The 25,759-nt window shown below is 40.6% G+C and overlaps 1 pseudogene; it reads left to right on the top strand.

Annotated features, from left to right (window-relative positions):
* Positions 1 to 7,368: 7,368 nt before the first annotated feature.
* Positions 7,369 to 25,759, top strand: part of LOC123797961 (tRNA (cytidine(32)/guanosine(34)-2'-O)-methyltransferase-like) — a 45,472-nt pseudogene continuing 27,081 nt past the window's right edge.

Raw genomic sequence — 25,759 nt, 5'->3', positions numbered from 1 at the left:
CCGAAGGCAGACGCTTAACCGCTGTGCCACCCAGGCGCCCCTAGATGTGTTCTGCCTATATATATATATATATATATATATATATATATATATATATATATATATATATATATCACCTCTTCTCTGATCTGTTTGCGACTGTTGCGTATTTTAAAAAATTGAAGTGCTTGTTTATTTTTGTTTTAGGATAAATATTTATATACTAAGACTGCTCACCTTGTGTAATGTATTTTGGAGATATTTTTCATGTTTGTCTTTGAATTCAATTTATAGTAGTTTCTGTGCCACAGATGTTTTTAATTGGTATGCAGTCAAACATATCAATAATTTCTTTTGAGGTGCTTCCTTTGTTTTTCTGCTTAGAAAGGCTTTCCTCATTCTGAGAGCAGAAAAATCTTGCCTCTATTTTATTCTACTTGATTTATTGTTTTATTTTTAAACATTAAACTCTTTCATCTACACTGAATTAATATTGATTTATGTTCAGTAGTAGGGGTCTGCTCCCCTCAGTGTTAAACCAATTACCAAGTAACATTTACTGATTCTGGTTTAAATCCAGTAATGATTTCTGCCCCCCCCCCATTGCAGAGAATTGCTATGATGTAGCATGAAGGACACAAGTCAAACCCCCCTGCCCCAGGGATAAAGTAGCCTAACAGTATCCTAGGAGGGCCTTGAAAAGGATTAATAGAGAGAAGGCATCTATAATGCCTCATTTGTAAGCGTTAAAACATTTAGTTGTATGTTTTTGTGTATTATTTGTGTGAAAGCATTCTGCATTGGACCCAGATAATCTGAGGACTTTACAACCCCTCTGGTTTTCTTAGCAACGCACTTCACATTTTGTGTGTGTTTCAGTTATAATTTCTATAAACAATAGCTACTTATGTCACAGAGTTGTTTGGTTTTTTAGTCTCAGTTGAGAATGATCCTCTGTTTCTCTATCCTCTGTTTCCCTGTTTCCCTGTCTGTCTCGCTCTCTCTTTATGTATATGTGTGTGTGTGTGTGTGTGTGTGTGTGTGTGTATAAAAGCATGTACTTATATAATATATATGTGCACCCCCATATGTGTGTGTGGAGAGAGAGACAGAAAGTTCTTTAAGGCTATAAAGTGCTACACAAGTATAAGGTACATTTTAAAAGATTTCCTTGAAGGACTGGAAGCATAGGCCATCTTCAGAGACCAGGTTCTTAGTTATATCCTTGAGTTGGCTTTATTAAACTGAGAAAAATCCAGCCTATTATGCAGCTGCTTGGTTTCAAGTAACAGAAATGGACCCTGGTTAACTTGTGCAAAAAGAGGGAATTTACTGGAAGGATATGGTGTTGCTCAAGGAACAGAAGGGAGGCTGAAGAGCAAGGCCCGTAGCAGCTGTCTGTATGCATCGGGGGCAGTGGGAGGGGAAGAGCAGGAACCGATTCAGCATTTCTCCCTAAAACTCCTTTCTCTGAGAAAAAATTTTAACTGTGTTCAGTTTTGGTTTGTTTTTTTATCGTTGTGATGTACGTGATACATTTAATCATTTTATCATTTTTTTATCATTGAAGATTCGAATTTTGGGGGGAGGATGTATGTGACCCCAGCTTCTGTCACGTGCTTGCCCATTGGTTAGAGATGCACAGGGTGATTCACTGACAGTGCAGAGAGAACTCCCCAAAAGGAAATTGGAATGACATTCATATAAAAGCAGAGACATGACTATTGGGGGTCTTACACGCAGCAAATGTCACAAAGCTGCATCAGGCCCGTTTCCCGCTCCAGCGTTAGGGGAGCCCGACAGAGGGAAGCAATCAAAACTAACAAAGTGCCAGCCCCTAGGATGTAGCCTGCATTGCCCTTGACCCTGACTCCACAACAATCCCCTCTTGACGAAGGAGGAGGGTAAGTAGAGAGATGTATGGTGAAGATGCCCTGAGGGCCCATGAGGTCCGACCTTTGGGAAGATTTGCTGTTAAGATACTGGAGCCCAGGACCCACAAGCCCACAAGCAAGCACCAAATTCACCACAGCTGAGAAATGGCAAAGGAGGAACACAATTGCTTCGTCTTTAGACTCAAGACTTTTCTGCTTGAGCATAATTAAGTCTCCTTAAGTCTGTTCCTAAAGACAAGAAATGGAAACATGAATTCATAAGGCTGTACCTTTCTCTCTGTGCGTGTCCCTGAGGGAAGGTGATCCATTAGAAACGCAGGCAGACATGCCAAGAGCAATAAAGGGGCAGGCTCTGTGGGCTAAGCAGGCTGTAGTTAAAGGCTTTCCCTGAGAATCTTGCTCATTCATTAATTCTAGCCTTGGAAGTGGGCCAAGCCGTGTGGTTTCACCGCAGCAAGGGGCAAGATCCTAATGATTAAATGTTCTTTGTTGCCTTGCATTTCACTTTTTCTAGTAATGCACTTTGAAGAATGGAAAATTGAGTTTTCAATACTTTGTTGTTTGCTGAGCTAAATCTAGAGGTAATTGAAGCCAGTTGAAAGCCGAAGGGAACAGCCAAGGTAAAGCGTGGTGCACAGAGGAGGCTGGAGGACTCAGGCTTGGTGCCCTAGTGGATTGTGCTGTCTCCTGTGCCACTTCTCCCTTTTTGTTGTGTTGGAAACTGTAGTTGGAATCTGAGTTTGGAGACTCAGGTTATTCATTGGAAAATAATTCTTTCCAACGTTCTCTTTGGATCAATGCTACTTTAATGTGTGTAGAAGACATAGGACAAGAGTAGTAAGAAATGGTTTCTCAGGGGAGAGTAATGCATCACCATTCTTTGCTTAAAAATCTTACGAGACTAAAGTATCGTTTTTATTTTTTCTGGATGGCTGACCAAACCTCAATTTCATTAAATGTATATTCCTGGTTGACCTCCATAAGAATACCTGGCACATCTTGAGGCCGTGAAATGCTTCTGCTTGCTGATGCCCAAAGAGATCAATAATTTGAGCATATCTAACGACTACCTGAATTAGTTCTTGGCACAGAGTTGCTGATTTATAAATGCCAGTTAAATGGATGAATAAATTAGGTTCCTTTCCTGAAACAACCCATAAATGTAAGGGAAAAATTGATTCGAAGAGGGGTTTGACCGAGTAAGTAGAATCTTTTAGTCTTGTGGCCTTGTGAAAACATAGTTCTGATCTCCAGACTGTGTATGAAAGAGAATGTACTTGTAGGTGAGAGATTATCACTCTTTTAGACCAAACAACCATGGAACGTGGGGTCTAATTCCTACGCCAATACCTCGCTGCAGGAATAAAGTTTCCATTTGAGTTTCTTTTGGCCTGCTTGGGCCCTTGAATCAACCTAGTTTCTTAGGGAGAAAGTGAAGACTCTAGCAAAAGCAGAACATTTCAGAGGTAAAATCAGGCTTCTCTATTTTGCTCTTCAGTCGGTTGCTACATTTGGGATGTTTATAACATACGAAGCAATGCTGGACATTCCAGGTAAGGACCTGAAGTCTGTATAGTTACCATTACATATACTCTCTGTAAATAGCTTTACTGAGCAACAATTTACATAATATAAAATTCACCTGTTTTAAGTGTATAAATCAACGGTGTTTAGTGTCTTTACATAGTTATGCAGTCATCATCACAGAATATTTTCATCACCCAAAAAAGAAACCCCATACCAGCCGGCTTCTCATCTCCTCCCTCCCCATCCTGGGCAACCACAAATCTTCTGTCAGTCTCTATAGACCTGCCTGTTTGGGATATTCCTTTCAAATAGAATCACACAACATGTGGTCTTGGTGTCTGGTTTCTTTCACTTAGCATAAGCTTTGGGGGTCTGTCTGTTGTTGTAGAATGTATTAGTATTTAATTTCTTTTTATTGCTGAGTGGTCATTGATAGTGTTTATCCGTTCAGCAGGTGATGGATGTTTAGGTTGTTTTCATATTTTGGATATCATGACGACTCTAGCAGCTATAAACAGTTGTGCACACATTTTTGTGTGGACATACGTTTTCATTGTGGAGTGTATATAACGAGGAAGAGAATTGCTGGATCACATAGTAATCCTATGTTTAATTTTTTAAGAAACTTCCATACTTACCGCACCATTTTACATTTACATTTGCCATGTCTTTATTTCAAGAAAAAGTGAGACTCCACTGCAAGCCTTAAGGGATTTTTGTACTCATTGAAGATGTAGTATGTTTATCAAGTGGTTCCCACAGTGTCTGTCACGTCACAGTTAATCCTCATGGTAAGCCTATAGAGATGGATTATTATAAAGCCCATTTACAAATGTGAAAGCTGAGGATTGGAGAAGTTCAGTGACCTACCTGCCCAAGGCCACACAGAATGGGAGGCCCTTACTTAATACGTGTCTATATGACTCTACACCTGGGCTTTTGACAACTATGCTATTAAGCCTGTTTCACCCTTTTATTTTATTTTATTTTATTTTATTTTATTTTATTTTATTTTATTTTATTTTTTAAAAGATTTTATTTATTTACTTAGAGAGAGAGCGCACACAGAGGGTGAGGGAGAAGCAGACTCCCCGCTGAGCAGGGAGCCAGATGTGGGCTCGATCCTAGAACCCTGAGATCATGACCTGAGCCAAAGGTGGACACTTAATTGACTGAGCCACCCAGGACCCCTCGTTTCACCCTTTTAGTTGTAGAGGTGCACATTAGTATCGCATCAATCGTGGGTGTGCTGTGTACATTTATGTAGCTGAGGGAATGCACATTCTGGAGCTCTGGGGCACCCTCTGACACCGGAGGAGAGTCCGACTCCACCCACAGGTTGATCTTTAGTACTGTATTGATGATGGGCTTGGGTGTTAGGAGGGCATGTCTGTTTGATCACTGTGAGGGTTCCAAATTGAAGAGAATAAAATGCCTATCACCTTACACAGTGTGGTGAATGCTCATGTCGGCCAGGTGGTACACTGAGGGATCACATCTGACATACGGACACCTCCCCTCTTTATTCAGAGCATCACGGGCTGTATGAGCACTGGGTGAGGTATGGGATTGTTGAATCACTAGATTTTATGCTGGAAACTAAGAAAACACCGTATGTTCAAAAAATAAAATAAAATGGGCACTGGATTTGTCCCCATTTTACAGATTGGGAAATATTGGGTCACACGGCCAGGATAAGTGACAGAACTGGGATTTAAACACATGCAACTGGTTCCAAACCCTGAGCTCATAAGCATAATGCCGTGAAATCCCCTCAGAAGGAGAACCACTGTGAACTTCCCTCTGATATAAGACTCCGCCATAAAAAATTGGTCTGTGGTTACTTTGAAAATAGAGGTTTCTAAATCTATGTCCAGTAAATGCAATTTTAGTTTTCAGCTTCAAAGTAGACTATGAATAGAATTATAGCTTTTTAGTCTTGACAAATGTCACCATTTTATGGTAAAGTTTTTGGGAGAAATGTTGTGTTCCAAAAGCTTGCAAGTACATTCAATCTTTGTGTCAAAAGCCAAAACCTTTTTCTCTCAGTGGAGTGTTTTATTGTGTAATTCCTGGATTACCCACAGCAAGGATTATCTGGAAAGTGGGATAATCCAGTGATGGCATCGTACAGGCCAAAATCACAGGTCACAGGGCATCTTGGGGGCTTTGGTGGCATCGTGAGGGAGATAGCTCAATTCTGCTCCTGGGGTAAATGGGGGGTGGGGGGGTGGGGGCGGGGAGGGAGACATTCTGTGAGGTGATCTCAGAACTTGGCTTTAAGGGGCTGTCCAGGGAGCTGGAAGGGCACCGGGAAGCTGTCCAGGTCAGAGACTGAGGAGCTGCAGGCTCTCATCAAACACATACTCTATCACCCAGTTGTCAGGAGAGAACTCTTTAATTCTGGATCATGCTTTTTTTTTTTTTTTTAAACTATCAGATAAGAGAACTCATTTCATAGAGTTATTTTTAGGATGAAATGATTTGGAACATGTACAGCACTTAAGGGCAATACTGGGCCCCTAGGTGGCTCTTGTAATTATCAGTTTAGAAGCTTGGCCTTTGGAGGCAGGGAGACCTGGGTGGAAATCATGGATCTGGTACTTACTTCTTTGTCTCGGAAAGGCTGAAGATACACAAATATCTGTACTCTCCATTCCATAGCCAGGAGGTGGCTGCCAAGCCAGATACATTTGCCATTTCTCCCTGGAGTTAAGGAAGGCCATGTGACTGAATTTCAGACTATGGGAACTTAGCAGACATGGCACACACCACTCCCAGGCCTGGCCCACTCAGCCTCCTGTGTCCTGTCCTTCATCCCCTCCTCCTCCCTGTTTTATTAGAATGTCCATGTTGACAGAGGATCTGGCCACCTGGGTCTCTGCCTTCCTGTTCACCAACCCATATTATTTCATAGCGAGGAATAAACTTTTTTTTTTTAAAGATTTTATTTATTTATTTGACAGAGATAGAGACAGCCAGCGAGAGAGGGAACACAAGCAGGGAGAGTGGGAGAGGAAGAAGCAGGCTCATAGCAGAGGAGCCTGATGTGGGGCTTGATCCCATAACACCGGGATCACGCCCTGAGCCGAAGGCAGACACTTAACTGCTGTGCCACCCAGGTGCCCCTAAGATTTATTTATTTATTTGAGAGATGGATAGTGTGGGGGGAGGAGCAGATGGAGAGACTCTTCAAGCGGGCTCCCTGTTGACCGTGGAAACTGACGCAGGGTTCCATCTCACAACCTCTGAGATCACCACCTGAGCTGAAACCAAGAGTCAGACGCTAAACCCACTGAGCCCCCAGGCGCCCCGCAAGAAATAAACTTCTATTGGGTCTTTGCCATTACACAATTTTGGGCTTTTTTGTCAGAGCAGTTATTTGATGTTGTAGGAGGTCATGGAGAGGATGTAGCCTTTTGACCGGCAAGTTGGCCCTGGGGCGGTCCGAGGCTCCTCACCCACTTGCATCCTTGTAACGTGTAATCCACCCATCATTCCCATGGGCTGAGCCATTTCAAGAATTCAGCCTGGAGAGAGTGAGGTGCATTTGAGGTTCTCTGGCCGGTGTATGTGACTGAACACATTTAGGGCTATAGCCTCTATATAAATGTTTAGGATTCTGACAGGTGGGTGTGGAGATGGACTGGTCTTGTGGCTTCTGAAGACAGGCATCATACGTAAGTTCCCTTGCTTTATTAACACTGCCATCTGCCGATCTGAGGTTGTCTGACTTTCTTTGGTTTCTGCTTGTCCTCCATGTAAGGGTGAGGAGACGGTTTCAAATTTGCCCTAGGAAATTGCTAAGGCTGCAAACCAATGATTGGGAGCCAGTCAGGAGACCGAGAAATAGGTCTTGGGGGAGAGGCATCTGCAGGAAATCCTGGGTTGGTTGGCAGACTCTCTGTGAGGAGAGGTGACCCATATTTTAGGTGCTCGTGGACTGGATATGAGTATTGAACTACGAATGGGTACACATGGCTGGTCTGGTGCGCTTGTTGGAGGAGCTGTGCAGAGCGTGCTCAGCAGACGAAACCACGGCTACGTGGTGGGCTGGCCTCTACTGTGGGCACTTCAGCCAGACGCCAATGCTGGACTAGAGGCTGAAGCTCCAGGTAGAAAGTGGGAAGAAGAGCTGAGGTTAGAGAGGGATGTGCAGGTGTCCGCTACTCCGCGGGCTTCGGAGCCGGCTGACAAGGTGGGAGAGCTGGTGGTAAGTGGGCGAACTTAGTGCACCAGTTCGCAAAGCTAGGAGGGCACAAACTGGTACAGATGAAGGTCTGAGCACTTGGGACAAAGCCTGATTGGGAGGCTGAAAGGTGGGGTCCCTGGGAAAGTGAGGAGTTTGTTGTGATTGACAGTGCAATGGGGAGGAAGCGCCCAGAGCTGTCTGACCCCTAATGCAAAGGAAAGCAAAAGCACAGCTACAACCCCAGCCAGTGGGCCAGCCCCCTGTTCAGGATGTGTTCATAATGAGAGAATCTACCCCCCACAAGCTTATTGATGTAGCTGCCAGGGAAAGTACAGAGGCACGGTTTGTGCGGCTGTAGGATACCCTTGATATGTGACCTTGAGCAATTATTTGTCTTCTCTGAACTTCAACCTGTAAAACGAAGGTAGCCATACTTACTTTGTCATTTCATTGTAAGGATTAAACAGGATCAAATATAAAATTTTCAGCATAGTCAGGTGGTTGTTGTTATTATTCTTGCTATTATTATTTATATCCAACTTACATCCAAGAGCTGAAGTATTTGGAGGCATTTAACATTCCACTTCCGTGGCTCCTATAAAAATCCCTTTTCTCCCAATTACGTGCTGGTCCAAAGTAGAGGGAAATTCTAATTATCCCTGTTTTCAATTATTCCCCAGACTGAGATCGTTTCTGCCTAGAATATCAACTCCATGAGGGTTGGGATTGGGTCTTGTTTCTTCTTCCACCATAACAACTAGCTGACTTTCCTGTATGTAGCAGGGGATTAACAAATGTTTCTTGGGTTTCTTTTCTTTTTCTAGTATTTATTGAGTATTTACTATGTTCCCACCACCATATTCGGATTCCATCTTCTTGCATTACCTTCAAACATATTATCTCATGTGAGCCTCACTGCAGTGCCATGAAAGCAAGCAGGATTATTTCCCCATTATAGACCTGATGCAATGAGGCACTGAGAGGTAAATTCTATGCCTGGGATCACATAGCAATGGTAGCAGAAGTGGAATATAATTCTAGGCAATCTGGCTTCAGAGTTACTATTCTTCCTCTCATAAATAAACAAATAATGTAATTTTTAGCTTGTTGAGGACATATCATGTAAACACTAAACTTTTCACAGGCGGCAAACCCACTTAATACTCACTACAACCATGTAAAGATTGAAATAGTGCATTAGGTGGAGTTATGTTATTAAAAAACACAAAAGGATGCCTTAGTCTTGTGTTTGGAGAAATACTCATCTCAGAGGAAAAATCTACCCATGCAAATTTGGCAGTCATATGGAGAAGAAAACCTGGCTGTGCATACTGTTCCAGAAACCCATCACTCCTTGTTCATTCCTTCACCATTGTTTGAACACCTGTTGTGTGTCAGGCACTGGACTAGGAGCTAAGGATACACCAAAAAGTCAGTCCCTGCCCTCAAGGCCTTTTTTTTTCTAGTGGGAGATGGAGACATATACATTTCGTGAACCTAAGACATATTAGAGCAAGAGATAGCTGAAGTCTTTATGCCAGGAACAGTTGGACTTAACACGGCCAGTTTCTACAGTCAAAAGCAGCCAAGTAGGAGGTAACAACTGCTTATACATAAAATGGATGATTTATGAGTGTTTTTTGTTGGGGGGTGAGGAAGCACGAGAAACAAATGTGATTTACAAGTATTTGTTGGGTTCACTTATTTTAACATTTCCCATATGCTCAGAAGACAACATACATGGAATGTATTTTCTCAGTTACATACTGAAGGTTCTGGCAGACCTTCCTATTTACTCCTTGTATTATGCAGTCTCTTACAATGTCTGCTAATATTTGTTATATGTTTGTCCAAAAACACCAGCAACAACAAAACACACACAGAGTCTTAAGTGGTTTCTAGTCCACGTTTTCTTGGAAGTATATTTGCTGAAAGGAAGTAAATTAAAACTTTGGAGTCAAAAATTCCAGACCACTAAGGTCTGTAGGACTGCTAATAAGGTCTTAGCTTTCTAGAGTGCTTTGGAGCTCCTCAACGGTTGTTGTGTACCTATTCATCTCCTGCCCTATGTAATAATCTTGGGAAGTTTGCAAAGCAAATAATATGTTCATTTCCAAGATGAGAAACAAGAGAAGCTAAATTACTTGTCTCAAATCAGATCAATAGTTAGTTGCAAAACCATGAATTGAATCAAGATTTTTCTGTACAGCCATTCTACTCTAATACACTGCAGTTATCGCGATTTGAATTATGGCCAGAAACCAATATTTTCATGTTTGTCCTCTGTTTTTGTATCAGAAACCTTACACTTTGTTAAATTTCTCCCCAAGTGATGCTTTGGGTATTTTTTTTAAAAATATTTTATTTATTTATTTGACAGAGAGAGAGCACAAGCAGGGAAAGCAGCAGAGGGAGAGGGAGAAGCAGGCTCCCCACTGAGAAGGGAGCCCGAGGTGGGGCTGGATCTCAGGACCCCGGGATCATGACCTCGCGGAAGGCAGATGCTTGACCAACTGAGCCATCTAGGCACCCCATGCTTTGGGTATTTAAACAGATCCTACACAGGCATTTTTCTTTTTTATTTAAATTCAGTTTTGTTAACACATAGTATATTGTTAGTTTCAGCAATAGAATTAGTGATTCATCGGTTACATCTAACACTCAATGCTCACCACGGATCAAGTGCCCTTCCTAATGCCCATCACCCACTACATGGGCATTTTAAAATTGTTTTTCTGGGTTCCTACCCATCTATAAATTAAAAATGGATGCTTACTGAAGTATTTTATGGAAACTATGTAAAAAGATTTTCTGGGTGAGTTTACTTGAGCTTGCCCAGCTTGCCCAGCTCTTGGCAAAGATTATGTGTTTCAGACCCGTCTACACCTCAGCAGCCCAGCAGTTTGACTGGAACCAACATACAATGACCTGGGCGACTCAGGGTAGGTCCTTCCATTCCTACCATGACATCCATGAGTTTACCCTGCTGACAGCTCCCCTGCCTAGAATGTGTTAGTGGGGGTCTGTGCTAGTTCATTGCTTGGCAAGGCACAAAAACAATCTTCCCTAGCTTGGCATTGAGTTCTCCAGGAGTGCTGCATGAATATTTATAACCCGTCTACCTCTCACTTAGATGTGGAATCTTAAATAGTCAACCTCATAGAGCAGTGTTGAATGGTGGTTGCCAGGGGCTGAGGGTAGGGGTAATGGGGAAGTAATGGTCAAAGGGTATTAAGTTTCAGTTATGCAAGGTAAGTAAATCCTGGAGACCTATTATAGAGCACAGAGCCTGTAACTAACAATACTGTATTGTATACTTGAAATTTCCTAAGAGGGTAAACACTAAGTGTTTTTAACACACACAAAATAATGTTAAAGAGGGACAGGAGGGAATTTTGAGAAGTAATGTACATGTGTATGTTCTTGATGATGGTGATGGTTTTATGGGTGTATATTTATCCCCAAACTCATCAAGTTGAATATATAAATATGTGCAGTTACTTACATGTCAATCATACCTCAGTAGTTTAAGAAAAAAAAAAAACCCATAAATTCCCAGCAGTTCTCTTTCTTTTTTTCTATTCTATTCTATTCTATTCTATTCTATTCTATTCTATTCTATTCTATTCTATTCTATTCTATTCTATTCTATTTCAGTATAGTTGATATACAGTGTTATATTAGTTTCAGGTGTACAATATTATAATTCAACAATTCTATACATTACTCAGTGCTTATCATGATAAGTGTACTCTTATTCCCTTTTGCCTGTTTTACCCATCCCCCAACCTACTTCCCCTCTGGTAACTTTGTTCTCTATAGGTAATAGTCTATTTTTTGGTCTGTCTCTCTTTTTCTTTGTTCATTTGTTTTATTTCTTAAATTCTACATATGAATGAAATCATATGGTATTTGTCTTTCTCTGACTGATTTATTTCATTTAGCATGACAACCACTAGATCCATCCATGTTATTGCAAATAGCAAGACTTTATTCTTCTATACAGCTGAGTAATATTCCACTGTATATATATATACCACACCTTCTTTATCATTTATTGATAAACACTTGGGTTGCTTCCATAATTCGGCTATTGTAAATAATACTGTGATAAACATAGGGGTGCATATATCTTTTTGAATTAGTATTTTCATGTTCTTTGGGTAAATACCCAGTAATGGAATTACTGGATCATTTGGTAATTCTGTTTTTAACTTTTTGAGGAAACTCCATACTGTTTTCCACAGTGGCTGCACCAGTTTGCATTCACACCAACAGTGCACAAGTTGTTTCTTTATTTTTGATTTTAGCCATTCAGGCAGGTGTGAGGTGATATCGTTGTAGTTTTGATTTGCATTTCCCTGATAATTAGTGATGTTGAGCATCTTTTCATGTGTCTTTTGGCCAACTGCATGACTTTGGAGAAATGTCTGTTCATGTCTTCTGCTCATTTTGTAATTGGATTAATTGGGTGTTTTGGTGTTGAATTGTGTAAGTTCTTTATATATTTTGGATACTAGACTTTTATTGGATATGTCATTTGCCTATATCTCCTCCCATTCTCCCATTGGCGTTTAATTTTGTTGATGGTTTTCTTTGCTGCGCAGAGACTTTTCATTTTGATGAAGTCCCAGTAGTTTATTTTTGTTTTTGTTTCTCCCTTTCCTCAGGAGATATATCTAGAAAAATGTTGCCTGTGCTCTCGTCTAGGATTTTTATGGTTTCAGGTCTCACATTTAGGTCCTTAATCCATTTTTAGTTTATTTTTGTGTAGAGTGAAAGAATGTGGTCCAGTTTTATTCTTTTGCATGTAGCCATCCAATTTTTCCAACACCATTTGTTGAAGAGACTGTCTTCTTCCAATTGCATATTCTTGCCTCCTTTGTTGAAAATTAATTGACCATATGATTGTGGGTTTTTTTTCTGGGCTCTCCATTCTGTTTCATCAATCTATATGTCTGTTTTTGTGCCAGTACCATACTGTCTTGATTACTACAGCTTTGTAGTCTACTTTGATATCTGGAATCGTGATACCTCCAGTTTTGTTCTTCTTTCTCAAGATTGCTTTCTCTATTTGGGGTCTCTTGTAGTTCCATACACATTTTAAGATTATTTATTCTAGTTTTGTGAAGAATGCTGTTAGTATTTTGATAGGGATTGCATTAAATCTGCAGAATGCTTCTGGTAGTACGGACATTTTAACAATACTTGTTCTTCTAATCCGTGAGCATGGAATGTCTTTCCATTTGTGTTGTCTTCAATTTCTTTCATCAATATTTTATACTTTTCAGAGTACAGCTCTTTCATCACCTTGGTTAAATTTATTCCTAGGTATTTTATTATTTTTGGTGCAATTATAAATGGGATTGTTTTCTTAATTTCCCTTTCTGTTACTTCATTATTAGTGTATAGAAATGCAATGGATTTCTGTGTATTGATTTTGTATCCTGTGACCTTACTGAATGCATTTATCAGTTCTAGTAGTTTTTTGGTGGTCTTTAGGGTTTTCTATATACAGTATCATGTCATCTGTAATAGTGTAAGTTTTACTTCTTCCTTACCAGTTTGGATTCATTTTATATTTCTCTTTCTTGTCTGATTGCTGTGGCTAGGATTTCTAGTACATAATTGAATAAAAGTGATGAAAGTAGACATTTTGTCTTGTTCCTAATCTTGGAAAAGCTCTCAGTTTGTCCCCATAGAGTATGATGTTAGCTGTGTGGTTTTTTTTTTTTGTATATGGCCTTTATTATATTGAAGTGTGTTCCCTCCAAATCTACTTTGTTGAGGGTTTTTATCATGAATGGATGCTGTACTTTGTCAAATGTTTTTTCTGCATCTATTTAAATGATCATATGGTTTTTATCTTTTCTCTTATTGATATGATGTATCACATTGATTTGCAAATATTGAACCACCCTTGCATCTTAGGAATGAATTCCACGTGATTGTGGTGAATGATTTTTTAAGTATATTGATGGATTTGGTTTGCTAATATTTTATTAAGGATTTTTGCATCGATGCCCATCAGAGATAGTGACCTGTAGTTGTCTTTTTTTGTAGTGTCTTTATCTTATCTTGGTATCAGGGTAATGCTGACCTTGTAGAATGAATTTGGAAGCATTCCTTCCCTTCAATTTTTTGGATTAGTTTGAGAGAAATAGGTATTAATTCTTCTTTAAATGTTCGATAGAATTCACTTGTGAAATCATCTGGTCCTGGACGTTTGTTTGTTGGGAGTTGTTTGATTACTGATTCAATTTCATTGCTGGTAATCAGTCTGTTTAATTTTGTATTTCTTCTTGAAGAAGAATTTTTTGGGTTTGAGAGGTTATATTTGTAAGATTTTATCCATTTCTTCTAGGTTGTCCAATTTGTTGGCATATATTTTTTCATATTTTTCTCTTATAATCCTTTGTATTTCTGTGGTGTCAGTTATTTATCCTTTTCCATTTCTGATTTTGTTTATTATGAGTCCCCTCTTTCATTTAATGAGTCTAGCTGATAGTTTATCGATTTCGTTGATCTTTCCAAAGAACCAGCCCCTGGTTTCAGTCATCTCTTCTATTGTCTTTTTAATTTCTCTTTTGTTTATTTCTGTTCTAATCTTTATTATTTCCTTCCTTCGGCTGGTTTTGGGTTTTGTTTGTTCTTCTTTTTCTAGCTCCTGTAGGTGTAAAATTATGCCGGTTGTTTTTTGAGATTTTTCTTGCTTTTTGAAGTAGGCCTGTATTGCTATAAATGTCCCTCTTAGAATGGTTTGTGCTGCATCTCAAAGATTTTGGACTGTTGTATTTTTATATTCCTTTGTCTCCATGTAGTTTTTAAATTTCCTCTTTGATTTCTTTGTTGACCCATTCATTGTTTAGTAGCATGTTATTTAACCTCCATGTATTTGTGTTCTTTCTAGATTTTTTCTTATAGCTGATTTCTAGTTTCATAGAGTTGTAGTTGGAAAAGATGCATGATATGAATCCAGTCTTCTTGAATTTGTTGAGACTTGCTTTATGGCATAATATGTGATCTATTCTTGAGAATGTTCCATGTGTACATTAAAGAAGTGTGTATTCTGCTGTTTTTTGTTGGACCTCCTTGGGTTGATTTTGTTGGTGACTCTCTGCCTCCTGGATCTTGATTTCTGTTTTGTTCCCAGATTTGAGAAGTTTTTAACTATGATTTCTTCAAATAAATTTCCTTCCCCCTTTCTGTCTTTCCTCTTTTTGCGATCCCTATCAGGTGAATTCTGTTATGCTTGATGGTGTTACTGATTTCCCTAAGTCTATTTTCATTTTTTATTGTTTTTTTTTCTCTCTCCTGTTCAGCTTGATTGCCTTCCATTACTCTGTTCTCCAGGTTGCTGATCCATTCTTCTGCTTCCTCTGGTCAACTGTTTATTTCATCTAGTGGATTTTTAATCTCAGTTATTGAGTTCTTCATCTGTGATTGGTTCTTTTTTTATGTTTTCTATCTCTTTGTTGAGGGTCCCACTGAGGTCCTTCACTCATTTCTCAAGTCCAGTGCATATCTTTATGGTCATTACTTTAATTAATTTATTATTTTTTTAGAAGCAAGATTTTTAAAATTTAAGTTCAATTAACATATAATGTTATTATTGGTTTCAGAGGGAGAGGTCAGTGATTCATCAGTCTTAAATAATACCCAGTGCTCATTACATCATGCGCCCTCCTTAACGTCCATCACCCAGTTACCCCATACCCTCACCCCCCACCTCCAGCAACCCTCAGTTTGTTTCCTATGATTTAGAGTCTCTTATGGTTTGTTTCCCTCTCTGATTTCACCTTGTTTTATTTTTTCCTCTCTTCCTCTATGATACTCTGTTTTGTTTCTTAAATTCTACATATCAGTGAGATCAGATGATAATTGTCTTTCTCTGATTGACTTATTTCTCTTAGCATAATACCCTCTAGTTCTATCCATATCATTGCAAATGGCAAGATTTCATTTTTTTGGTTGGTTGAGTAGTATTCCATTGTGTGTATATACCACCTCTTCTATATCCATTCATCTGTCGATGGACATCTGGGCTCTTTCCATAGTTTGGCTATTGTGGACATTGCTGCTATAAACATTGGGGTACAGGTGCCCCTTCGGATCACTACATTTGTATTTTTGGAGTAAATACCCAGTAGTGCAATTGCTGGATCATAAGGTAGCTTTATTTTCAACTTCTTGAGGAACCTCCATACTGTTTTCCAGATTGGCTGTACCAGCTTGCATTCCCACCAACAATGTAGGAGGAATCCCCTTTCTCCACATCCTCACCAACATCAGTCATTTCCTGACTTGTTAATTTTAGCCATTCTCACTGGTGTGATGTAGTATCTCATTGTGGTTTTGATTTGTGTTTCCCTGATACTGAGTGATATTGAGCATTTTTTCATGTGTCTGTTGGCCATTTTATGTCTTCTTTGGAGAAATGTCTGTTCATGTCTTCTGCCCATTTCTTGATTGGATTATTTGTTCTTTGGGTGTTGAGTTCTCCAACAGGCGTATTACTTATCTCTGTTTCATTTAGCTCTCTTGCTGTGATTTTGTCCTGTTCTTTCACTTAAGACCTATTCCTCTGTCTCCTCATTTGTTTGTGTCATTTCTGTGTGTTAGGAAAGTCAGCTACATCTCCTGCTCTTGAAAGTAGTGGCCTTATGAAGAAGAGCTCCTGTAGTGCCCTGCAGTGCAGTGTCCCCTGTTCACCAGAACCTGGTGCTTTAGGGATATCTCTGTGTGTCTTGAGTGAGCCCTACTGTTGTGGCTGAACCACATTTGCCTTCAGTCCAGCTGTCTGTAGAGGCTGTCTTTGCCCATTGTGGGTTTGGTTCCTGTGTTATTAGTGGGCTAGTCTGGAGCCACTTTGGGCTTGAGTTGAGTCAGACGAGGCATTTGCCAGAGATTCAGTAGCACCAAACTACAGGGCAATTCCCCTGTGTTGTCCCTTGACAAGCTTTCATTGGTGGCTGGAGCCTGCAGTCAGACCTGATGTCTGCCCCCAGCCCACTGCTGGGGCCACAGTTGGACTGGTGTGTGTGGTTATCTTCCCCTTTCCTAGGGCAGGAGTCACTTTCGAGTGGTGCTGGTCCCTGTTGGGGCTGCTTGCATCCTGCCAGCTTGTGGCACTGCTCTGGATGGGCTCTAGCCAAGGACATATTGCAGGGGGGAGGGGTCAGGTTTACCAGAAAATCCAAGGGTAGGGTGCATGGTTCCAGCAAGGTCCACACTGATTTGCTGTGGGAGTGGACCTGTAGCCACCCAGGAAAACTGCGAGGCCAGGCTGGAATGGAGGGGTCATGTCCACAGAAGAGTGCTGGGGCAGGGCATACTGTTAGCAATAGATGAAGAGTGTTGGCACTGTGCTGTTTCCTGCAAGTGTCTGTGTATCTAGGCTGGGGGGTGGGGAAGGGAAATGGTGCCTGCCAGCTCTTTTGTTCTTGGAGAAGTCTCCCAAAGATCCCTGACTCTCCAGCATATGCTGTGACATTAGTAAATAAATCTCCTTACCATATACCCCAGGCACTTTTTAAACTGCTTCTTCTATGCTATATCTCAGCAGGGCTGTTTGTTGTGCCATTTAAGGGCAGGGACTCCATCCTCCTGTTTCTCTCAGAGCAGAGTTGCTGATTTTTTAAAGTTCCAGGTGTTATGCCTCACTGATTGTTAGGCCTCTGTGGTTTTCAAAGCCAGATGTGATGAGGATTCATCTTCCTTATGTGGGTCCCCCATGCCTGGGTGCCTGATGTGGGGTCTGGTCCTCTCCCCTCTCTGTGCCTATGGTGTCCCTCCTTCCTAAAGATGGTCCTATGGTTCTCTTTCACTCCCCACCATGTCTCTGTCCTTCCTACCCTCTTTTCCACATTTAACTGTGAAGAGTCTCTTCTGCCAGGCTTTGGGTCATTTTCTGGGCTATATGCACTGATGTGGATGTACCAAATTATATCCATGGGATGGGGTGAGCTTAAAATCCTCCTACTTTGCCGTCTTCCCTGGAGGTTCCCCCTTTTTTCTTTTTCAAAGAAAGAAGGGCACTGCAGTGTGTCTTCCATCTGTCTCCTTTTCATCTGTAACACAAAGCATCATCATATTGCCCTCGGTGTTATTAACCATTTCCTAATAGTTTTCCATCTCTGGTCCCTTTCTTCTGTGATCCATTTGCTACATTACAACTGGAGTTATTTTTCTTTCTGGAATCTAGAACTGATCATGTCATTTTCCTACTGAAAAATCTTGGAAGTTTCAGTGTATACAATTAAAGATTAAGTCCAAATTTAAAGAATTTAGGGTCCCAGGACACCTTAGTACTTGACCTCAAGTGACCTTTCTGTGTTCACCACTACCACATCACCTACATTCTAACCCTTGTGGTTTCTGTTTTGTCAAAGTGAATATTATCACATCACAAAATTTTTCTTTTGATGCTCCCCAGTCAAGAATGCATTTAGTCACATTCTCTACCTATAAAGGTCCAGTTTAAATACCTCATACTGTTGGTTGCCTATCCTGATTCACCTTTAGAAGTAAAATTAACAAGACAGGGAACAACAGATGTTGGCGAGGATGTAGAGAAAAGGGAACCCTCTTACAGTGTTGGTGGGAATGTAGTCACTCTGGTAAACAGTCATTGGTACAGTCACTCTGGGAAACAGTATGGAGGCTCCTCAGGACATTAAAAATAGAGCTACCTTACGACCCAGCAATTGCACTACTGGGTATTTACCCCAAAGATACAGATGTAGTGAAAAGAAGGGACACCTGTGCCCCAATGTTCATAGCTGCAATGTCCATAATAGTCAAACTGCGGAAGGAACTGAGATGTCCTTCAACAGATGAATGGATAAAGAAGATGTGGTTCATATATACAATGAAATATTACTCAGCCATCAGAAAGGATGAATATCTACTATTTACATCCACATGGATGGAACTGGAGGGTATTATGCTAAGTGAAATAAGTCAATCAGAGGAACACAATTGTTATATGGTTTCACTCATATGTGGAACATAAGGAATAGTGCAGAGGACAATAGGACAAGGGAGGGAAAACTGAATGGGAAGAAATGAGAGAGGGAGACAAACCATATGAGACTCTTGACTCCAGAAAACAAACTGAGGGTTGCAGAAAGGGAGGTGGGTGGAGGGATGGGGTAACTGGGTGATGGGAATTAAAGAGGCATGTGATATGAGGAGCACTGGGTGTTATATTCAACTAATGAATCGTTGAACATTACATCAAAAACTAATGATGTACTATACCTTGGCTAATTGAATTTAAATTAAAAGAAGTACATGACTATACCACATTACTTATATAGACATTTAACGTTATTGTCATTCTTCATGCTTTATAAGGTAGCTACTTTTGTGTATCTGTCTCATCTACTGGATTAGGAGGGCTGCTTCGTGGGCATGAATTATACAGTACCCCATGCTTAGAAGGACCTCATACTTGGTTGAATGCTATGCCGTTACCTATCACCATCTTGAAAACCTTAAGAATTTTCAAACAAGTAACCCTGCATTTTCATTTTGCACCAAGTTCTGCGAATATTGTAGGTCATGCTATCCTTAAGGAAAAGGGCTATTTCAGATTCATCTTTACCTATACCAACACTGTGTCTTTCACCCAGTCGATGCCTATTTTAAAGTACTTGTTGAGAAAAATAATGGAAATGAGTAACCAAGTGACTTAAAACATGTCCGAGCAGGAACTGGGCATTGAACTTATCTGAAGAGTCTGGGTATCAAGGGATCTAAGATTTCCCAAGATCTTGTCTCTATGGCATTAAGTTCTAAGGATTTTCCACAAACCACACTTGCTACTTACTGGGGAGTAACATATTTCTACCAGAGGCAAATAACAGGCTTCAAGATGAAGTTACCTCCAGGACTGCCCAGTGTTGCTCGGAGACATGGGATTGGAATCTCTTGTAAAGATGGGAGGCAGCGAATTCCCTTCCCAAACCTCACATGATGGGAGATTCTTGTCATTCTTCTTGTACTAGCCACACATTTGGCCAGACTAGCCCACACATCTGGTTTCCTAAGGAGTCATCTTTTGGTGGTTTCTAGACCAAATTACTACAGGGAGAGGGAATGGGATTATTTCTAGGAATGATTGCCCCTAAGTGAGAACAAGCATGAAGTATAGGAAGTAGGAGGTAGAAATTTGTAAAAGCAACAACGCTTTTATTTCCAAACAGCATTCTTTATTCTCGTCCTCTCAGTCATGCCTAAACTACTACCCCCACGTGAACACAATGATTTCCCTTTACCTTTCATAGCGTTTGAAATGTAATGTTCTTGCTTTCAAGAAATGGAAGTTATTTTGTAAAATCAGTTGCTAGTAATTTAGGCTGGTTCTTTAAGGAACTATGAAGGCTATGACTTTTTTAAAAAGAAAGAAAAAGCAAAAAAGAAGAAATTAGATCTTTTTGAGTAGAAGGAAATAGGATTTTTGTGTTTAGGACTGGGGAAAGGAGGAGCCATTCAGGAGAGCAAATGAAATCTTGTGTGTAGTAGTGGGAAAGCAGCCATAAGCAATAAGCAAGTAAGTGGATGTGGCTATTTTTCAATAAAACTTTATTTGCAAAAAACTGATGACAAGCTGGATTTGGCTCTTAGGCTGTAGTTTGTCAATTCCTGCTCTAGAAAAATTGGCAATGGTACACTGGGAGAAATTGTACAGAAATCCTTCTTTTAATATTGTTTATAATACCAAGGATCTGAAATGGCTGTTGCCAGTAGGATGGTCGCATACATTGTTTTATATTCAAGTAGTTGAGTGCTGTGTAGTAGTGAAACAAAATGATCTCTAGCCACATACGTTGGTGTGAACAGATCCTAGGCACAATATCGAATAAATGGAGAAGCCACAGAAGACGCATATATGATTCTGAAGTTCAGGACAGGTAAGCAGAATATAAATATGTTTAGGGATTCATATACAGGTGGGGAAACTATAGAAGAAAGGAAGGGGATGATGAAGAGAGGCTCAGAGTTACCACTGGGCAGAAAGTCGATGTGAGAACCAGGAAAGTTCCAAGAGCATTGAGTGCTGGTCAGTTCTACTTTTTAAGCTGGTCTGTTGAACATAAAGGTATTTATTATTTTTTTAAGAAAACACACACATTTTTAAATGCACCTTTTGGGTAAATATGTAATTAAAAATAAAAGTAGATGTAAGTAACTTGTATGAGGCCATTCAACTAGGAAGTGGCAAGATGGGGATTTGAACTTTGGTCTCTTTGGTTCCAACACTCAAAATTTTTCAACCCACTCCTTATGTGCCTGGGTTTGAGCCAATATTATTTTATTGACATCCTTTCACTTAATCACTTCTCTATTTATACTGAGACACCACAAAACAGATTTGTACAGCCTCCATTTCTATCCAAATCAGCGGAGCCTGTCAAGTTAATTGGTTTGACACCCAGCTTCCAGAATGTGTAATTATCAGCTGCATTGCGTGGGAAGCTCAGATGACAGTTAATAGTACGTGTAGACAGAAATCTGTGTGTTGCTGCAACTAAAGAACAAGCCAAGAACGTAACATTAATCAAAATGCCAATGTAGTGCACCAGAAAAGAGTTCTATGTGGAAACGCAAACCAGAAAGATCTATAAACATTCCTATTTATGATTCACAACTAGTCTCTGTGCATCTTATTCTTTTAACCTCAGATACGGAAGACCAGTGCATCCTACTGGGCACAGATGGAAAAATATCCTGACCCTAGCTCCGCAACGAAACCCAAGTTTCTGCCCCGACCCCTGCAGCAGCTGATAGGTGAGTGTGGCTGATTTGTCAGCCAAGTACACTTTCAAACAGGAGCAACCAAAGTTCTGGAAATAGTATCAAGCAGCTGATATGTGCCAGGAGCTCTTGTACCACATACAGCGGAAGGCGTTTTGCAGCTAGACAACCAGAGTTTGTGTTCTGGCTTTGCCACTTGAAAGGTAAGTGATCTTGAGCAAATGACTTCACCTGAGTCTATATTCTCATTGGTAAACATTTGTAAATAGGTCATCGTTTTCAATCCTGGCTACTCATTAGAATCTTCTGGAGGTATTTAAAAAAGATCAATACAATGGGCTCACCTGCCCAGGACCAATTAACCAATTTGGGGTTGGGCAGAATAGGAGCGTCCTGGACCTTGTCATTTTTAGAAAAGTTTAATACATTTTATAAAGTGGGTGATAGACAGTTGTGTGAGTCCTGCCCTGGAAGAAGGACCTTACAAAAGCATTTGTTTTGATTCTTTCCTTTATCATGGGAAAGTGATGTGTAGAGAGATGATCCAGCCAATGTGCAATGGCCAGTTAAGTAGTGGAACCAGCTCTACACCAAAAGTTTTCTAACCTCTAGCCTTATATTCATTAGAGAAACATTGAGTCTTCAAACTAAAAATACCAAAGACTCTTTGGGACAAATAGCATATCTTCTCATAAAGTGGTTTGGATAATATATGTTATGTTGCATTTAGAAATGCATTTCAGGCAAGCAAATGAAACACACAAACCAGTGTGTGTGTGTGTTTGTGTGTGTGTGTGTGTGTGTGTGTGTGTGTGTGTGTGTGAAGCTCTAGCAGAGAAGAATAGACCTGGGGAGTTTTGAAGACAAATGTTAAATAGCAGTCAGCTTGGGCTGCCCTAGCAAAATACCATAGAGTGGGTGCCTTGAACGGCAGACATTTATTTATCACAGTTCTGGAGGCTGGAAATCCAAGGTTAAGGTGCCAGCAAAGTAGTTTTACACTGAGGCCTCTTCTCCTGGCTGGTAGCTGTCACTGTCTTGCTCTTTGCTCACATGATCTCCTCTTTGTGTGAATATGGAGAGGGAGAAAGAGAGAGAGAGAGAGAGAGAAAGCTCTCTGTTGTCTCTTCTTAAAAGGGCACTAATCCTGTCATGCAGGCCCAAAGTACTGCCCAAAGGCCCCACCTGCAAAGACCATCACATTGGGAGTGAGGAGTTCAATACATGGATTTGGGGAGGACACGAACATTCAGTCCATAACAAAGAGTATATGAATCTCCTTCCTTGAGTGGTTTGCTGGACCAAAAATCTATCACTCTAGTCCATGGAATATTGAAAAAAATCTTACATTAGTGAGTCTCAATCCTGAACATAAATTAGAATAACCTGGAAGCTTCTAAATAGTGCTACTTATCAGCACCTCTTCTCCCAACAACTGAATCAGAATCTTTGGGGAGAGGTGGAGACTGGGCCTGGGGGTTGCAGCCAAGATTGAGAACTACTGATCTCCATGAAGCTGGGCCCTGGAGCAGAAGAAGAGAGTCAAGTCACCTAATGACAAGAAGGAGGTAAGACTCAGAAATGTCATAAATGTTGCAATATAAGGTGGGAACATTCTCTGAAATTCCCTCATGGAAGAGGAGTTGGATTATTTTTGAGTTCTTACAGAGTTTCTTGAGTTATTGGGCACTCTCTCAGTTACTGTGTTTTGGGCCATGTCAGTTTTACCTCTGTCAAGTCTACGTAAGTCGAGTGGCTTGGCATTGCTTTAGATTTAGACATAAGTGCTTTATATTATCACCAAACTGCTTTTCCTTCCATCAGATATCTATACTCTCACATTAGCAGGTCATGGACTGGTCTACAGACTTCTGGGAACTTGGGCAGGTTAATTCCCTTCCTGGGCTCCATTTTTTTTTTTCATCTTGTAAAATTAGGGCAATGGACAAGCCTAGAAAATTGATAAAATTGTAGAAGCCCCAAAGTGCAGTGACTCTAACCCTACCCTTTTACCCCTTCCACACACATGCCTTAGGCAAACTGTTTATATCATTTCATTTTGTCTTCATGTTTTCCATTGTTTACTTTGGTAGGTTGTATTTTGTTCAAAATATTTGCTGCCCCTCCTTGAGGACCATTATACGTTCTCACCATACTGAACTCAGGAGTGGACTTTAGCCGATGAAATGTGGGCAAAGTGACTCGAGTCATTTTTGACCAGAAACTTTTAAGAGGCAGTTTGTGTTTTTGCCATGTCTCTTTTTCCTTTGCCAGGAAGTCGTCAATAACCTCGATAGAAAAGATGACGTGCAATTTATCGTCCAAACCAGGAATATTTGAAAGTGAGAGTGTACGCTATCGAGAGTGAAAAGATAGGCTATTGTTAATTTCTCTGGGACAACAGGCATGACTGGGACTGTGTTTGGTGAATTGGAATGTGTAGTCCAGATGGAGGCTGCTTTGTCCGTTTGGTTCCCAGGGAGAAGACGCATGGGGCAGAAGCAGAGCCAGCCCGTGAGGGACACACATGAGGGAGAAATCACCCTCTGTAAGCCACTAAGGTTTTGGGGAACATTGTTAGTACGGGACAACTTAGCCAACTGATACAGAAGTTTAACTACAGAGGCTGACTGATGCAGAAAACATGTTGAAAAGTAGCCTTCTGTTGGCATAAGTCACTGGGTCATTCGAGGGATTGCTGGACACTGAACGTATGGTCAGAGGTGTCTGGAGTTGCTGGTAGCTTCTTCTAATTTAAAACAAGGAAAACTGTCCCCTGCCATCCAAGTGGGCCTTTGTTATGTCCTGGGCAGGCCAAGTCTCAAGAGTACCTGCCTCACCCAAGATATTTTTCCAAGGGGTTTCTTTTATAAATATCAATGTTGATTCATTTGAGCATTCTACTCTGGCCAAAGCTGTTGGAACCAGAGTGGAGACTCAAGTGTGAACAATCCACAGGCTGCCAGCAACCTGCTCAGTGGTATTGTGTAAATGCTCCAAGGATCAGAGAGAATGTTAAGACTGGAGCAGCTTTCAGATCCTCCCTTTGGGAAATATCTGATTAAGAGACTTAAGGAGACAACATGTGAGTTTGCAGAAGTTGGAAGTCGCACAGAATCAGGGGCAAAGGATATAACGGAGTCATGTTAACAGTGGAGAGTAGGGTATAGGTTAACAAACTTGGACTGCCAAAGATACAAGCAGTTTACCTGACTCCTAGAGATGTTGCTAGATGAAATTTGTGTTACCAGTCAACGTTCTGGTCTGGGGGAGGCCATAATGGTAGCTGTTCTGGGGTTCCCGTGAAATTTGACTTTCACTGTCCCTGGCTCTCGCTAATGCTGATAGCACACATACCATCGTCATCAGCCTTCCTTTACGCACTCTTTCAGTGCCACCCTCCCCCATTCCAAAATATAAACTGGAGAATTCCTGTTCTTAAAACCAAAAAATGTCCTAACTCAGACCAGAAAGGACGACCAAGGCTAATTGCAAATATTAGTGATTGGCAATAGGAAAACCACGTATGCAAAATTAAAATTCCTATCTCTTTTGCATGTGGAGTGTCTGGGTCTAACTCAGCAAGATCTTTGCACCATTTGACTGCCCTGAATAAAACTGCTTTGAATGGAATGGACTTTTACTTTGTCCTGTTTTTTTGTTTTTTTGTTTTGTTTTGGGGGGTTGGCTCCAATCTTCTTGTAAAACAACAACAACAACAACAACAAACCATTTCCTCTTACTTCTGTGGTTTGTCTCGCATCCAGAGGGTGTCCTTTCTATTTTGCTTCTGAGCCAATATTCCTTTTTCATGTGTCCCTAAAACTGTTGCTTAGAAATGCTGTGGCTCTCTCCTCCTGGCCTATGGAAAGGGATTTGAGTATGACAGACCTTCAGTAGTGTGTGAATTAACTCTGACAAGTGCGGAGAAAGACTTAGGTCATCGTGAGCTTGTTGTTCTTTATCAAGCCTTTTAGTATCTTAAAGTTGGAAAGGTGGTCACACGTCATCAAGTCTAAGAGTCCTGAGGGTAGAATTACACCTTTATAGCCCTGATGCTAGTGAGTGGTGTAGATGGAATAACATCCCAGGCGGATGGATTCTTAATTGGGCGCTCTTTCTATAAATCAGGCTCTCAATTTCCTGTGCGGCTTTAAGAACATTTGTATGTTCTAGGTTATTTCTTCAAGTTGGATGTTTCGGCTTGGATTTGTAAAAACTTCATTCATTCATTCATGCTGCATTGACTTTCCTTTCTGATAACTTTTCTAACTCCAACAGCTATATATCCTAGTGCTAAGCACTGGGAATATAAAGGTACATATGACACAACATTTGCTCCTGAGGAATGGCAGGAATTCAAACACTGCTATTGCAATTCAATATATTAAGTACTTTGGGAACT

The sequence above is a fragment of the Ursus americanus genome, chromosome 9 (genome assembly GCF_024610735.1).
Source record: "Ursus americanus isolate L20-20 chromosome 9, mUrsAme1.1.p, whole genome shotgun sequence".
NCBI lineage: Eukaryota > Metazoa > Chordata > Mammalia > Carnivora > Ursidae > Ursus > Ursus americanus.
The sequence above is the reverse complement of the archived record's forward strand: the minus strand, read 5'-3'. Positions and strand labels throughout refer to the sequence as shown.